Source organism: Saimiri boliviensis, chromosome 1 (genome assembly GCF_048565385.1).
Source record: "Saimiri boliviensis isolate mSaiBol1 chromosome 1, mSaiBol1.pri, whole genome shotgun sequence".
NCBI classification, from domain to species: domain Eukaryota; kingdom Metazoa; phylum Chordata; class Mammalia; order Primates; family Cebidae; genus Saimiri; species Saimiri boliviensis.
The window spans coordinates 97,490,565-97,507,046 of record NC_133449.1 but is presented as its reverse complement, the minus strand read 5'-3'; the positions used below and the strand labels follow the sequence as shown (position 1 = coordinate 97,507,046).

At 41.2% G+C, this 16,482-nt stretch overlaps 1 protein-coding gene and 1 pseudogene across 1 annotated transcript in view; one reads left to right on the top strand and one right to left on the bottom strand.

Moving 5' to 3' along the window:
• Window positions 1-466: 466 nt before the first annotated feature.
• LOC120360144 (dynein light chain Tctex-type 3 pseudogene) lies at window positions 467-906 on the bottom strand (annotated as a pseudogene).
• Window positions 907-5,496: 4,590 nt separating this feature from the next.
• Window positions 5,497-16,482, top strand: part of IL1RL1 (interleukin 1 receptor like 1) — a 34,850-nt gene continuing 23,864 nt past the window's right edge. Inside the window, exon 1 of the mRNA XM_039462702.2 lies at window positions 5,497-5,563. The gene's annotated coding sequence lies outside the window, so the exon portion shown is untranslated. The remainder of the gene's footprint in view (window positions 5,564-16,482) is intronic.

The window sequence follows — 16,482 nt, the reverse complement described above, 5'->3', positions numbered from 1 at the left end:
ATGCCAGTGTCCTGAATGGCATTTCCTAGGTGTTCTTCTGTGTTTTTATGATGTTAGGTCTTATGTTTAAATCTTTAATCCATCGGGAGTTAATTTTTGTATAAGGTGTAAGGAAGGGATCCAGTTTCAGCTTTCTGCATATGGCTAGCCAGTTTTCCCAACACCACAGCTTTTTTGTTCATGTATTTATTCCTGTTAACTTCTCTAGCTGAAAGAGGCTTTTATTATCTGAATGGAGTTCCCCATCACCTTAAGTACAAATTATTAGTGAAAAGCTGGTGCAAATGTAAGGCTGTGTTTTCATGTCATGCTATATTTCTGCACTTATTTTTTGCTGCAATTAAATTTTTCCTATTTAAATGATGCTTTATAGAATATGAGATAATCTTCCAATTACTATGATATTACTCTCTTATAATATCCAGTTTTTGTTGATAGCTTTAAAGCATATTGCACACTTGTCATCTAGCACACTAATAAATAACTATTACTCTTTTTTTGAAAGGATACACTGACAAATTCTTAAGTTAATGGCTGTAGCCTAATATTTTTAGTCAGTTAAAGAACAATAGCAATGGTAAAAATGTTTACAACACATTTCATGGCCTGGTTCTCCCATCTTATGGTACAGGTTCCATCAGGTGTGGTATCCCAAACACCGGAGCTGGCTGTGTGAAAGCCATACACACTCTTCTGGACCACTGCACAGGTCACAATATTTTTGTAAGCTTTTCCCAACTTAGCCAGATGTGTTAAGGATTGTTCCACTATGCTTGCAGTCCACTGGTTAATGTTGTGATTATAATCTTCACCACTTAAAACCCCATCTACACACTCTTTGACAATATTGTGGGCTTCCTCAGCATTGAAACCAACCTCATCGCAGTGGTGATGGCATTGCTCCATGGCAGCACCGGCTCTCCTTTGCATCGTCAGAACATTTCTGATCAAGTCTTTGTCTGCACAAAGACGTGGACAGCTGCCAAAGGGGTCCTCCCCCAGCTTGTTCTCACAAAATCTTGCCTTTGCGATGGCAAGTGCTATTGTCTGCAGAACGCTGAGTGTCCCCTCAGGGTTCACAGGGTCCTGTCTCCCTGAGGTCTCTCAGATGCCACTGCTGACCAGTGGTAACTTGGGGAAGACCAGGATTGTGAGGTCAGCGTGGTGAAATGTTGCATTCTTGACAAAATGAATGTGTTTCCTTCCGATCCACGAATAAAGATCTGTTGAATAAACAGAATGAGCATGTAGAAGGGAGAGGCTTTATCTAATCAGACTAAGGAAAGGGTGCTTTTAATATCTGTGGAACAATCTGTAAGATTGGACATTTCCTCTGATAACAGAAACTCCAGAGTTGCAGAAGAAATGGCTTCCTGACATCACAGACACTAAAGGCCTTCTGAGTAGGAGTAGCAGTTGAGTTTTTGACTACTTTGTAAGGGAAATACAGTACAAAAAAAACCCCCATGGAGATCAAGTCATTTCTTACTAGCAAGTACCCCTGACTTGTATATATTTGTTGTCAGATCCACAAAGAAAATAGTGTAAGTTCATTTTCTATCAACTATTAGGGATCTATTGTGCCATAACAAATCACTCTAAAATGTAGCAGCTTAAACAGTAAACCCTGATTATCTCACCCAGTTCCTGAGAGTCAGGAATCTGACAGTGACCTAGCTTGGCTGTTCTGCCTCAGGGTCTCTCATGAAGTTGTGGTCAAGCTGTTGACCACACTTTGTCAACTTTGAAGACTCCACTGCATCTGAGGAACTTGCTGCTAGGCTCATTCATGCGGCTCTTGGCAGGAGGCTTCAGTACCTGTCCTTGTGGAGCACTCTCTGGGGTTGCCCTTGAGATGGCTTCTCTCAGAGTGGGTGATTCAAGAGAGAGAGTCCCAGATGACCACAGGATGCCTTTTTCTTTTTCTTTTTTTAATTGTACTTTGGGCTCTGGGGTACATGTGCACATCCTGCATGCTGCAGGATTGTTGCATAAGTACATGCATGCTATGGTGGTTCGCTGTCTCCACCCACCGCCTTCCCCCCGCCCCATCGCCAACATCAGGCATTTCTCCCGGTGTTATCCCTCCCCATCCTCACTGTCCCTGAACTGTCCCTCCTTTCCTCCACTTAGCCCGGTGAATGTTGTTCTCTTCCCTGTGCCCAAGTGTTCTCATTGTTTATCACCCACCTATGAGTGAAAACATGTGGTGTTTGGTTTTCTGTTCTTGTGTCAGTTTGCTGAGAATGATGGTTTTTAGATTCTTCCATGTCCCTACAAAGGACACGAACTCGGCGTTTTTTTTATTGGCTGCATAGTATTCCATGGTGTTTATGTGCCACATTTTCTTTGTCCATTCTATCATTGATGGGCATTTGGGTTGGTTCCAGGTCTTTGCTATCCTAAACAGCACTGCAAAGAACATGCATGTGCATGTGTCTTTATAATAGAACGATTTATAATCCTTTGGGTATATATCCAGAAACAGGATTGCTGGGTCAAATGGAATTTCTATTTCTGGCTTCTGCACAGTGAAAGAAGCAATCATTAGAGTGAACGGGTAACCAACAGAATGGGAAAACATTTTTGCATTCTACCCATCTGACAAAGGAATAATATCCAGAATCTACAAAGCACTAAAGCAGATTTACAAGAAAAAAATGAACAAAGCCATTCAAAAGTGGGCAAAGGATATGAACAGACCATTTTCAAAAGAAGACATACATATGGCCAACAAACATGAAAAAATGCTCATCACCACTGGTCATTAGAGAAATGCAAATCAAAACCACACTGAGATACTATCTCATACCACTTAGAATAGTGATCATAAAAAAATCTGGAGACGGCCGGGCGCGGTGGCTCAAGCCTGTAATCCCAGCACTTTGGGAGGCTGAGGCAGGCAGATCACAAGGTCAAGAGATCGAGACCATCCTGGTCAACATGGTGAAACCCTGTCTCTACTAAAAATACAAAAAAAAAAAAAATTAAAAAAAAAAATCTGGAGACAACAGATGCTGAAGACGATGTGGAGAAATAGGAACACTTTTACACTGTTGGTGGGAGTGTAAATTAGTTCAACCATTATGGAAGACAGTGTGGTGATTCCTCAAGGATCTAGAAATAGGATGCCTTTTATAATCTAGGCTTGGCAGTGGCATGTGGTCACTTATTCCAGATTATATTGATGACATAGACCTGACCTGGTACAGTGAGGAAAAGGACTACATAAGGGTGTGAACACCAGGAGGCAGAGATCATGGGGCCATCGTGGAGGCTGCCTGCCACAACTATTAAAGGTATTTTTTATTGACAGCTCATAATTTCTAGCTACCCAGTTGCTAGGCTGGTGGGGGACATATGAACCCTATTAAAATGAGGAAAAATCTAAATGCGTTTTACATTGAATAAACTTTTTTTTTTTTTTTTTTTTTTTTTGCTTAGTGAGCAAAAAAAGGATGGGAAAGGAAGGGGCAAGTGTGTGTGTGTGTGTGTGTGTGTGAGAGAGAGAGAGAGAGAGACAGAGACAGAGACAGAGAGAGAGAAAGATAGAGAATATAAAAACCAAAATTATTTTTTTCTTCCAGGCGAACATATGGCTTTAACATAACTTCTATTTCACAAACCCCAAATTGAGAACCTCTGTTAACTCTCAACTAAACATTGACTTTTTCTGAAACTTTGAAATCATAATCCACATGAAGATTGCATAGCATGCAGATGAGTCTACCATTATCTCCTTGATGTAGATTTTCATCTTTTGTGTATGATGACCCTAGGTAAGGAGAAGAGGTGATCTAGCTCGCTTGGTGGGATGAGGATCTTGACACAAATTTGCAAATAAAGGAGAGTATACACAGCTGTTCATTTGTCTGTGGGTTGATGGTGAAGAGGTGAGGTTGTATTCAAACAGAGAAGACATCATCTTAGTTCAGCACACAAACCGAAATGAGCTTCAGTGATGTTGAAGGTTGAAGGTCAGGTGCTACACAGCTTTTTTTAGTCTGTTGACATAGACATGATATTTAGATATGGTACATGTTATGAATCTCTCCATTTTTTCAAAAACACTTTGAAGGTTTTTTTTTTTTTTTTTTTTTTTTTTTTGAGACAGAGTCTCACTCTCTCACCCAGGCTGTAAGTGCAGTGACACAATCTTGGCTCACTGCAAACTTGCCTCCTGGGTTCAAGCAATTCTCGTGCCTTAGCCTCCTGAGTAGCTGGGATTACAGGCATGCCCCATCACAACCAGCTAATTTTTGTAACTTTAATAGAAACAAGTTTTCACCATGTTGGGCAGGATGGTCTGAAACTCTTGGCCTCAAGTGATCTGCCCACCTTGGCCTCCCAGTGCTGGGATTATAGGCATGAGTTACCATGCCCGACCAGAAGGTTTGTTTTTAAACACAGTTTTACTGGGTGTGGTAGGATGGGTATATGATAGGACAGAAAATCACTAGTTATCATTAATATGGGTGACACCTTCCATAGGTTATTCAATTAATATTGACAACATCATCCTTCACACAAGAGAGATAATTTGCCCAAAGTCAAGCAGATGGGAGGAGGAAAACTAGGTTGTGTTCTTCCTAAATCTCATGTTCTACTATATTAGGGAGGACTCTGGCAGATGGCCCATCCTGATTATTTGAAAGTCACCAATATTTTTAAAAATTGCATAGATAATTAAGGTTAGTTTATCCAGAATTCTAATTAATTGCAGCACGTGTCCATAAATCTCTATTACAATCACCTGAGTTCGGCCATCTGGGGCATGTGGAAAAAACCCAGGTATAGACACTTTGGATTCTGGCTTTCCTTTGTACAGGCTGCTACCTTGGGTAAGGAAATTCACCTCTCTGAGGCTCCTGTCAGCCTCTGAGGCTTGCATGGGATAGCATGTACCGAATTACTGCACACACAGCCTGGTGTACACTTAAGCATACAAGATGTGTCAAAGTTTTCAGAAACATTGAAAGTGAGAGATCAACTATAAAACTTGCTGCAGAGTGAGTCGATATTGCGTCACTGCATTCCAGCCAGGCCACACAGCAAGACTGTCTAAAAAACAGCAACAACAACAAACACAAATAAGCAACTTGCTGCAGAAATGGGCACTGTTGTTCTTAGAAACGTGACTCTAGGGAAGTTAAAATACCAACTTGCTTTAAGGGAAGTGAGTGATCTGCCACGTACATGGAATTGGGGAGGTTTTGCTGAGAAAGTAACTCATGAGGAAGGCAAAATATGGTTAAGACAAAATGTAACCATCTATAGCGATAAAGTGAAAATCGGAAATAGAACTGCATCAATGATCTTTCAAATAGAGGAGAGTGTGCTGAAAAATGCAGTTAACAATTGTTAACAGTGGGTTCATCAGGTTTAGCTTATCAGTAACCTGATTCCTATTTCTTAACTGATAAAGAAAATGGGAGGTTTTCAAAGAGAGGGTGGCTGCTGTATTTAGTAAAGCTATAAAGCTGTTAGAGAAATTGACTTCCCAAGTTATTAAACCGTTCCTAGGAAGTTGAGAAAGAAAGAACTCAAGTACAACCCCCTGAGGGTAAGTACCTTTGGAGCATTTTTCAAAAATGCTTTTATCTCAAAAGGAGTATATACAAATTTAGGTTAATAATAGTCATTATTATCAATTTTGCTTGTGAGAAAGGTAATATTACCAATGGGAGAATCAAGTTACAGATTGATGAAATCCTTTGAAATCTTGTGTGTGTAATATGTAACTTTGGTCTCCTGTGTTGGAAAAGACCTGGTTGAAGATAAGAAAGGTTGGGGCTTTGCAGTGTGCACATAGAATGCTCATAATCCAGAGTTTTCTTTCTAAAATCCGCTAAAATCCAGCAGTGGAATCTACTCAGATTGAGACAAAGGAAAAAAAAAAAAAAACTAATAAAGCAAGAAGCTGCTGGCCAAAAGGGCTGAGGAAGCAGGGTCCAATCCATCTACAAGAAGAAAATAGAGAAGGAACATGATGGGGGTAGATATGAGGATATGAGAAAGCCCTCCTGAGTGACGGCCAGTGTTTCCGGAGGGGTGGGGAGTGAATAAGAATGATTTAAGTTCAAGTTTGTTGTGGGTGCCTGCTTTCATCCTCTGCTTGGTGGCTCCATTCTCCCTCTCTCTGAAGGCTACTCAACAGAGGGCACAGAGGTAAGCATGGCAGAACTGGTCCCAAAGCCTTATCCACTGAATGTCAGTTTTTCCTTATAATTTCTTCCATGAGTAAGGAAATGGGAGGCGTGTTTCTGTCTGGCTATAGCAGTTCTCCTACCAGATTCGGAGGCCAAACTCTTCAGGTACCATCGTTCCTAAATACCATTATAGACATGACTATCTCATTTTGGTTATTCCATGCATAGTGTTGGAGACAGAAAGCTCTGGACTAATGCAGATCTGCATTTAATCCCTGCTCTTAACACTTACGTGTTGCATGACATTAGGCAACTCGTTTACTTCTACAATTCTTGGGTTCGTTGCTTATAAAGAGGTGACCAGCATGTTAGTACCAACATCATGTTCAGAGGGTAGTTTCTGAAGATGTAATGGGTGTAAGTATTTAAGGCAGTACTCAGCCAGCAGTCAACACTTAATGTTAAAAGACCTCATCACTGTCTTTATTTTCTTCCCTCCCTGCCCGGAGAACTTTTGTCTCTGTGCCCTGTAGACATGCTGCTGTGACTGTTGATTTGAATGTTCCAGGATCCCCAGCAAGACCTGGGGTTTTCTCTGTTCTTCAATGCATTGTTTAGGTGAGGAGGTTGGTTCCAAGTTACTTTTCTACTTGGATGCCTCTGTGTTTGGAGATGTGGTCCCATAGCTTGAAAATATCTTTGGTTTTCAGGTACCTGTTTTTCCTCTAGGAGAACTCTTCATCTATGTCCTTTAAAATATTTGTCCTATAATCACAACAGGGTTTAGAGTTCTCTGCCCACCCCTCCATACTTCCTGGTTTTCTGGGAGTGCAGAGGCAGACAACTGCAAAGGAGAGCCCCCCCCAAGGATTTGGGTGATAACTGAGCCAGGCTGATATCCATGTTCAAGTGCAAATGCAGTCTGGTGGGTAGGATACAATGCAGGAGTCTTCCAACAGTGACAATGCTAACATTGTGTGTGTGTGTGTGTGTGTGTGTGTGTGTGTGCACGTGTGCATTCATGTGCAGTAGGGTCCTATTACAGGTTGGTGGGAAAAGATCCCTCTGGTCCTAGAACAAAAATCTAACAGCAACCAAGAGTCCAGTTCTAAGAAAGGGTTAGGCAGGTTGTCTGGATTCTGAATAGGGGCTGAGGCCTGGGCTCAGACACAGAAGAGAGTAGAGAAATGGGGTGATGACAGAGACATCCTTAAAATATTTGTGTGCTAAGAGTAAGATGGCTTCAACTTGTCTGGGATGTATTTGTCCTTAGCACACTTGGAATAACGTAGCAGCAGCAGCAGTTGACACTGAGAGTGCTTTGTGCCATACTCTGAGCCAAGCACTTTCCACACACTCTATCCTGCCCTTCTTAGGATAATGCTGTGAAGTAGGAATGAAACCAAGTGTTTGCTGACTCCAATTCTGTACATTCACCCAACGCTGCTGAGCGCCCCCGGCTCCCTACAGTAAGACTAAACATGGGCATGTGTGTGGCTGAGCTGAGTCTGTGGGATTGGCTCTGGTATCAGGTGTGACTGAGGCCTGGGTAGAAGGGGATGCTGTGCTGATGGAAAAACACACAGTAAAGATAGGGTCCACCAAGATGTAACTGGGGTTTAGAGAGGACCTGATAACTTATCAGATGGGTGGGTAGTCTTGAATTTCAAAAACCGCAAATCCTATCTAAAACTGCTTTTGTCTTGTGACAACTTAGTTAAATATGCCTTAAAGTGAGGATATCAGGGGCCAATTTTGAGTCAATTCTATGATTGGAACCAAGACTTCCCTGTCACAGGTGAGTGACAATTATCCGAGCTGGTGGTACATAGGTAAATAATTTACAAAGAGAGTTGTAGATAAAGGCAGCTTTATTAGAGAAGGTATGAAAATACATTACAAGGTTGCAACAGGCAGCATAGCCAGAGAGGAGCTGATTACAAAAATACAAAGGCTTGCTGGGTCTTTATAGGATAGTTCCTGGGTTCCAGGGTGCTATGTGTAGTATTGATAATGTCAAGGTTGCAGTGAACTAACTTGCAGTGTCTGGAGACAGTTGGGTGCAGGGAGATTGTGAGTTATTTGCTCATAAGGGCTATGTGTCCCGGGGCATGAAGAAAGGCAGACTTACAGTTTATCTGCTTCCTCTCTTTGCTTTCCCCTGGTACTGCCAGTCTGAGCAGTCTAACGTTTTTTCCCCTAATTAGGATTCCCTGCTTCCTATGCCTTCCTCTCAGGAGGTACAATCAAACTGTGATGGTGTGTCTGAAGGCCGAGTTACTGAGCTTCTGCCTTCTCAGACCCACTGCCACCCAGCTGAGCTCCCTGAATGGGGATGTATGCTGTAGGAAAACGGAATGTGGATGCCCCTGGGGTTGCTGGTCACCCTCCCCAGTCCACAATCTCCCTGCCCACCCACAGGACCAGTCAGCATTTCTGTTAAGTCCCCTTCACCCTGGGGCCTTATAATCAGAAAATAACATCTACCATTTTCTGCAAGCTTGTCTGAAAGAACCCCACACTATACCTGAATGTCTTGGATTCAACTATCTGAGCAGAGACCTCGAACTATAAGGAAAATCAGAGTTTCCTGATGCCCATGTTCAGGACAAGTTTTCTTGGATTTCATTCTTTAGGAATGGTGAACTGATGGGCAAAGACAAGAATTTAGTGAGGAATTCTCTCATCATTTTTCTCTTCTTGAGCAAAACCTTGTTAGATTTGGGGTTGTAAAGTTCAAAATTGCTTTATTTTCATTTCAGCTTTTTTTCTTAAGTAGTGGTTTCTGGGAATCTGAGCTGCTTTGTGCTCCCTGACAGGCCTGTGGCAGATCATCACAAATGTACACACCAACTTTCAAGACACCGGAAAAATCACACATTGGAGGAATTCTCTGGAAAACTAGCCCCCATGCAAAGTGAATAGCTTTTTCAAAATAAAATCTACATTAAGATTTTTTTTTTTTGAAACTAACACATTCTTCAATCATAGCAACGAAAACGAATTACTTAAACTGAATTTGGCTCCTGCTTTCATTAAGAGTGTTTTCAGGAAATTAGAGATCTAACGGAAACGTGGCTCCTTTTGGTTTTTCCATTTTCTCTGTCTTCAGGCTGTTTGTTGCCACTTTCATCCTCCCCTTATCTCAATATGCTGGTGATGGTTTGTGCCTCCAGCTGCTGGGTCAGACCAGGGCTAATTCAGCCACTTCTGATTTCTAGTTCCACCAACGTGATAAAAGTGTTCTTAAATCTGTTCACACAAAAAAGAATTTGATTGTCTTTGGCATGTTTCTGCAATTAGTTAATTGAGTCTTGAGCACAGACTAAATGGAAGAAAATGGAAATAAGATTTGTTTGATAGGAGGAGTCCTGCTAAGACTTGTCTGTTTCTGAGCTGAGATATGCTCATTTACCTTAAAACTTTCGTAAACCACATTCTGAATTCCAGTATATAAATCTTTATCCTGTTTCCCGAACCTCATTTCATACTTTTTATGTAATCTGGTGGGCATAGATATTCCCTCAGTAAACCAGAGAAAATCTAGAATGACCAAGGATCTGAAATGAGTAACGTAGCTCATTCAGGAGTCCTGTGGTAGAATTTCCTTCTTCAGAGAAGGGGAGAACAAGGCAGATAAGGAAAGGAGCATTCATCTTGCAGCAGCTTGGAAGAGAGCTGGGAGTTTAATTTTTATAAAAAGACAGCAATCAAATCATCCAGTACAGCCTATTTTCAACCAAAAGTATTTCATAATTACATGAAGATCTATCTAAAATTATGTAAAAAATTACCTAGAATTACCTAAAAAATGTATAATTTCATTTCCCTCCTGTTATATGATATGGATACCCAGCTAGCATTTATTAGTAGTAGATTCAGACTACTTACAGGACAAAATAATATCTTCCAAAAACTGTGATCCCTAGAAACCAGAATTTCAAAGAAGAATTTTTTTTTTTTTGTAATTGGCAAGATTGGCTTTGATTGAGTGTCAAACTTCCTGTACAATGACAGATCAACTTAGAATTTGATTGATTCAAAGCATTCTGAAATTGTACAACTCTCTTGGCACTTGTATTATTTACGTGCCTTCTTTTATTATTTCCCACTGAATGATGTTTTGATGTACACTTAGTTGCTTATAAGGGCAATATTTTAAAATCAGAGTAATTTCTTTAAAATTAAAATCTTTCAGCAAAATACATTTTAAAAGGCACTGTAATTATTCCAACAATATTACACTATTGTAGTTTAAGAATAATAAAAACTATACTTTATAAACTCACTCCTTTAATATAACAAACCTGATTAATGTTCTATGTTTCTTTTAGACTTTTCTCCTATGTATAGCTTTACAAAGTGGTAGTTGATGAGTTTTCTTTTCACATAAAATGAGAACAAACTCAGTATGTAAATTACTTCATAGATTTTTAACTTATTTTCATAAATTTATCATGTCTATTTATAAAAATAAAAAAGGATTTGATTTCAGTAAACATACATTTGGAGAGAAACTCAATCCTCATATAAACTTAACCACGAGCCACACATATTTTAAAATTCAACATGTATTTACTGAGGATCTCCTAGGGGACATAAATGAACAAAACAGAAAATCTGCATGATGTTTAAGTCAAGTATTCAGTATGCTGCAAGTTGTAAATGCCGTGGAGGAAAAAAAGTCAAGCAGAGTTAGGAAGACTGGGAGTACAGTGTTAGTTACTCAAAGGGTGAGGAGGATAGACCTCATTAAGAAAGCTGCAGGCTGGCCGGGCGCGGTGGCTCAAGCCTGTAATCCCAGCACTTTGGGAGGCCGAGACGGGTGGATCACAAGGTCAAGAGATCGAGACCATCCTGGTCAACATGGTGAAACCCCGTCTCTACTAAAAATACAAAAAATTAGCTGGGCATGGTGGTGCGTGCCTGTCATCCCAGCTACTCAGGAGGCTGAGGCAGGGGAATTGCCTGAACCCAGGAGGCGGAGGTTGCGGTGAGCCGAGATCGTGCCATTGCACTCCAGCCTGGGTAACGAGAGCGAAACTCCGTCTCAAAAAAAAAAAAAGAAAGCTGCAGGCCTAGAGGGAGGTGAGGAAGGGAGTCACACAGACACCTGGAAAGAAAATCCGAGAGAGGGTAACAGCTGGTACAACACCCTGCTGTGCAAGCAGGCTCAGGAGGTCAAGCAGCAGGAAGGACAGAAGTACACGCGTTGTGGAGTTAAGTTTGGTGGTGTAGCAGGATGTAAATCAGAGAGGTGGGGGGTGGCAGACCCCAGAGGATCTTCTTGTCCATTGCAAGCAATTTGGGTTTTGTTGGGTAAAGCAGAAGTTTGAGGAGAGGAGTAATTTGAAAGGATCACTCTGGCTTCTGCTTTGAAAATCAATTACAGGGGACAAGGAAAGGACCAAGAAGTCCAGTGCAAAGGTTAGTGCAATAATCCAGGCAAGAGATGGTGGTGCCTTGGATCAGCAGAGATGGCCATAAGAAGTGGTCACATGGCTGAGTTCTGGCTGTATGTGGAAAGTAGGTTCACTGGGACTTACGGGTGTATTGAGAGTGATGTGCTGGAGACAGAGAGGTATAAGGATGCCTCCAAGGAATTTGATCTGTGCAGTTGAGAAAAGATGAAGTTGCCATCAACCAAGATAAGAAGGATGGTTGAAAGAGCAGATTTTGGTAGGAAGAACAGGGATTAATCCTTGACAGGTTCATTTTGTGATGTCTGTAATACAGACGAGTGAAGGTGTTCAGTCAGCTGGTGGCTATGTGAACCCGAAGGTCAGGGAAAACGTGTGGATGGCAGGTATAACCGCAAGAGTGTAATCAGCATAGAGATGGTGTTTCAAACCAGTTAACTGGGTGACATCATGTGGGAGTGACAGTGGACAGAGAAGAAAACTATTTCAAGGACTGAAAGTTCAGGTGGTGGGGGGAAGAGGACAGGTGAAGCAATAGTCTGTGGGTTTTGAAGAAAGATGCTGGAGAAATTGCTCCACTTTGACAAAGGCTGCTTATAGTTCAAGGTAAGGGAAGATGCAGGACTGAGGATTCCTAAGCAACATGGTGGTAATTGGTGATATCAACAACTGCATTAAAAAATAATCATGTAAACTAATTATTAACAAAATTAAAATTTAAAGAAACAAGTCATGCAATGTTTCCAAAGTAGATTCAAATTCTATAGCTTTTGCGAAACAAACAAAAACAAAACAAAGAAAAATAAGAAAAAGAAAAAAGAGGTTCTAAGATGAAAGAGTTAAAAAAAATAAGCAAATCAGCTCAGAAAACTCAACAGGCTATATCTTCCTGGTGGTTAGCAATATCTGCTTATTAAAAAGTTTCAAAGGTCCTTTGGGAATAGAATTTATTGCAATGTGTTTGGCTGTACATTTCTTAACACATTTTTAAAAAGAAGCCAATTAAAATTTCCTGAAGTGACTGTCCATAGAACATTTTGAAAACGCAGATGCTATATAATCACAAATATATCCCTCTCCTCTTTGCTAGTGATGGATACCCAACTGCCTCTGCTAGTTATGATGCAACTCTTGCTTTGATAGAATGATTTTTTTAGGTACAAACATTGTCAGTGAGAATAATTGTTACACAATGCAGTCACAGAAGAGAGCAAGGAAAGGGAGGTGCAACAAAATGAAACTAAATATTAGCTTTCACACTTGAATACATTTGATGAGAGGATAAAATGGACATGTAGGTGTGGATTTATGGGATGTGTTCTTCAAACAATTACCAGATATTTATTAACCACCCTCTCAGAGTAGGCTAGTATGCTAGGCACTTGTAGGATTTCTGCCCTTACAGCATTTCATGGCTTATCCTCAGTATCTTTTTTATCTTCCCTTTCCTCCCCTCTCCCTTCCCCCCTCCCCCTCCCCTCCTCTTCCCTCTCCCTTCCTCTCCTCTCCTCCCCTCCCCTCTTCCCCCCTCCCCCCTTTTCCCCCTTCCCCCTTCTCCCTGTTCTCTCCCTTCCTTTCTCTTTCCTCTTTCCTTCCCTTCCCTTCCTTTCTATTCCCTCATTCCTTCCTTCCCTCCTTCCTTCCTTCCTTCCATTTTTTATTTTTATTTTTTTTACTTTTTGAGACAAGATCTCACTCCGTCATCTAGGCTGGAGTGCAGTGACATGATCGTGGCTCATTGCAGCCTCAACTTCACAGGCTCAAGAAATCCTCCTGCCTCAGTCTCCCAAGTAGCTGGGACCACAGGCATGTACCACCATGCCAGACTAAATTTTAAATTTTTTATAGAGATGGGATCTCACTATGTTGCTCAGGCTAGTCTTGAACTCCTGGGCTACAGCAGACCTCCCACTTCAGCCTCTCAAAGTGCTGGGAATACGTCATGAACCATCACGCCCTTTCTTTTGCTTTGTTCTTTATTCTCTTTCTGTTACCTTTTAATAAACTGTAAGATCTTCAAAACAAAAATATCTTAATGTTAGTGGGTTAGGTTTTGTCCTACATTAGTTTCCTTTACTCCATGATGTGGAAAAAAAGCAAAAAACTGTTGCCTATACCTTGCCTATACTGTTGCCTATGCCTCATCGCACAGCTTTGGTGTCTGTTTACTCCAGTGTCATTTTTAAGGTGGTAGAGACAGTGCAGCTGGCCTGGGTCAGAAATCAGGGTCACTTCATGCCAGATACTCACCACTTTTGCAGTGTTGTATGCAGAGATCCAAATCCATCCTTCAGGGAAGGACGAACACCTATTCTCTGGGAGGTTTTACAGTGAAAATCAGAGATTGCTCTATCATGCCTTCATGGCCTAGCTACTTCCACTCTTTTGAAAATCTCTAGTCTCATGGGTTTAATTTAATCTATACACTGACGTATCCCAAAATTATATCTGTAGCCCAATATGCCTTTAGAATTTCAGAAGCACATATCCATCCTACCAATGAGTTCACATCTCCAGTTTTATGTTTAATGAGGTATCAAGCTGAATGTGCCCCAAACCAGTGTAATCCTACTCTAAAACCCGTTCCACCAGCCATTTCCTCATTCAATAACTAGCAACCCTATTTGACCAGTTACTCAGTGCCCTAAACCTCAAAGTTCTCTTTTGATTGCTCTTCTGTCCTATCCATCAAGAAGTCCTGCTAACTCTACCCTCAAAATATGTCTGCATCCCAACCATGTCTCATCACCTGCACTTCCCCACCATGGTCCTAGCCACTGTCTCTGTCTCACCAGGATGTCTTATCCCTTGCCATTCTTAAGAGTATTTTTGGCTGGGTGAACTGGCTTACGCCTGTAATCCCAGCAATTTGGGAGGCCAAGTCAGGTGGATACCTGAGGTCAGGAGTTTGAAACCAGCCTGGCCAACATGATGAAACCTCATTTCTATTAGAAATACAAAAAACTAGCTGGGCATGGTGGCACATGCCTATAATCCCAGCTACTTGGGAGCCTGAGGCAGGAGAATTGCTTGAACCTGGAAGGCAGAGGTTTCAGTGAGCTGCGATCATGCCATGGCACTCCAGCCTGGGCAACAAGAGTGAAACTCCATCTCAAAAAAAAAAAAAAGTATTTTCACACTCAGAGTGTTTAAAGCCTATGTCAAGTTAGAGGTCATGTCACTTCTTGGCTTGAAACACTCCGGTCTTCATCTCACAATGAATAAAAGCCAAGTTACTCAGGAGGACTCACTCGCAATCTGGTCTCTACCCCTCTCCAACCATCTCTCACTGCTGTGGAGTTCCTCACACCTTTTGGGTCATGTGGCTTCACTGCTGGTCCTCAGACACACTGGGCGTGCCTCCATGGCTGGGCTTCCACGCTGCCTGCCCCTTCCACCTGGGCTGTTTATTAAATGTCTCCTTCCCAGTTGGCCTTCCTAGGTCATCTGCCTAAAATTGCTCTCCTCCAACTCCCCTGAGTTCTCTCTCCTGCTTTATTTTTTTCCTTAAGTGTATCACACTCTAAAATCTTTTATAACTATTTTTTATTTCTTTGTGTTACTTACTGTCCTCCTTGTGAACATAAATTCCACAAGGGCAGGCGTTTTTTGTTTTCCTTTGTCCTTTGTGGTGTGTTGCTATATTCTCAGTATCTGAAACAGTGCTTGGCATGACAGAACAGCCCACACTGGTTGTCTGGGTTCAGTATTTTGCTTTTCTAAGCCCAGTTGATGCAATGTTGGAATGTACAGTCATGTTAGATGTTAGAACACTGACATCCTTACCACTGATGAGTCTATAGCCACTGCCCTTGTCCCTCTTATTATCTGGTCAGAATAACTACTTGATGCAGCTATATTTAAGGCTGCAAACATGACTTTACTGGAGGGAGCACACTGGTGATGGATGAACCAATCTCTCTTTCTTAAACCAGTCTAAATCATCAAGGAATCATAAATCCACCCCTCTTTGCATCCTCCAAGAAAAGGAAATTGTAGAAAACACAACTGTTTCACAGAAATATCAGCAATACATGGCAAATTTGAGATGATGGGGATTAAGAGGGAAACACAATAATTCTTAAGTGGCCAAGGTAAAAAATTATTGTGTGGTTCACCACAGTTACATTCAAAACACTCTGAAGTCAAACAACTCTAGTCTGTTTAGTCTTATCATTGATACATGCTATCTTAGAGTTCTCCAGAGAAACAAAGCTAGTAGGAGATTATTTATGTAGCTATGTATCTATCTAATCTATCTATAATCTATCTATTTTAAGAAACTCACTCATGAGATTGTGGGGCTTGGCAATCTAACTCTACATGGCAGGCTGGCAGACTGGAAATTCAGAAAATAGTTGGTGCTGCAGTCTTGATTCTGAATTCCACAGGGCAGCCAGTTGGAATTTCAGGCGGGTTTTCTGTGTTGCAGTCTTGAGACAGAATTCCTTCTTCTTTGGAAAACCTCAGCCTTTGCTCTTCAGGCCTTCAGCTGCTCACATTCCACAGTGCTGTCTTTCTGACTGTCCTCCATGCTTTTGGTGTTGCCTGTCCCATTGCCCTTAATCTTACATGAAAAAAATGGAAATGAATCCAGACGGGAAACTGATCTAAGTTTTGAGAGAGAAATAATAGAAACCAGAATTCTTCACGGGACAACTTGTTCTATGAATAATTTTTGAAAAGGAACCATTTCCTCTACAGATGGTTTATGAGGAGCTTGATGATAAAATATTGGCACGATCTCCAGTGGAGATTTATCATGGTGTGACAGATCCCAGAAATGAATCTGGGTCTCCTGACTTCAATACAGGGCTCTTTCTACTACATAATGGGAAAACATGATTTTCTACTCTTTTCTTTTACTTTACTTGTTGAGAAACAACTAATATTCAATTAAAAACATCAGTCTT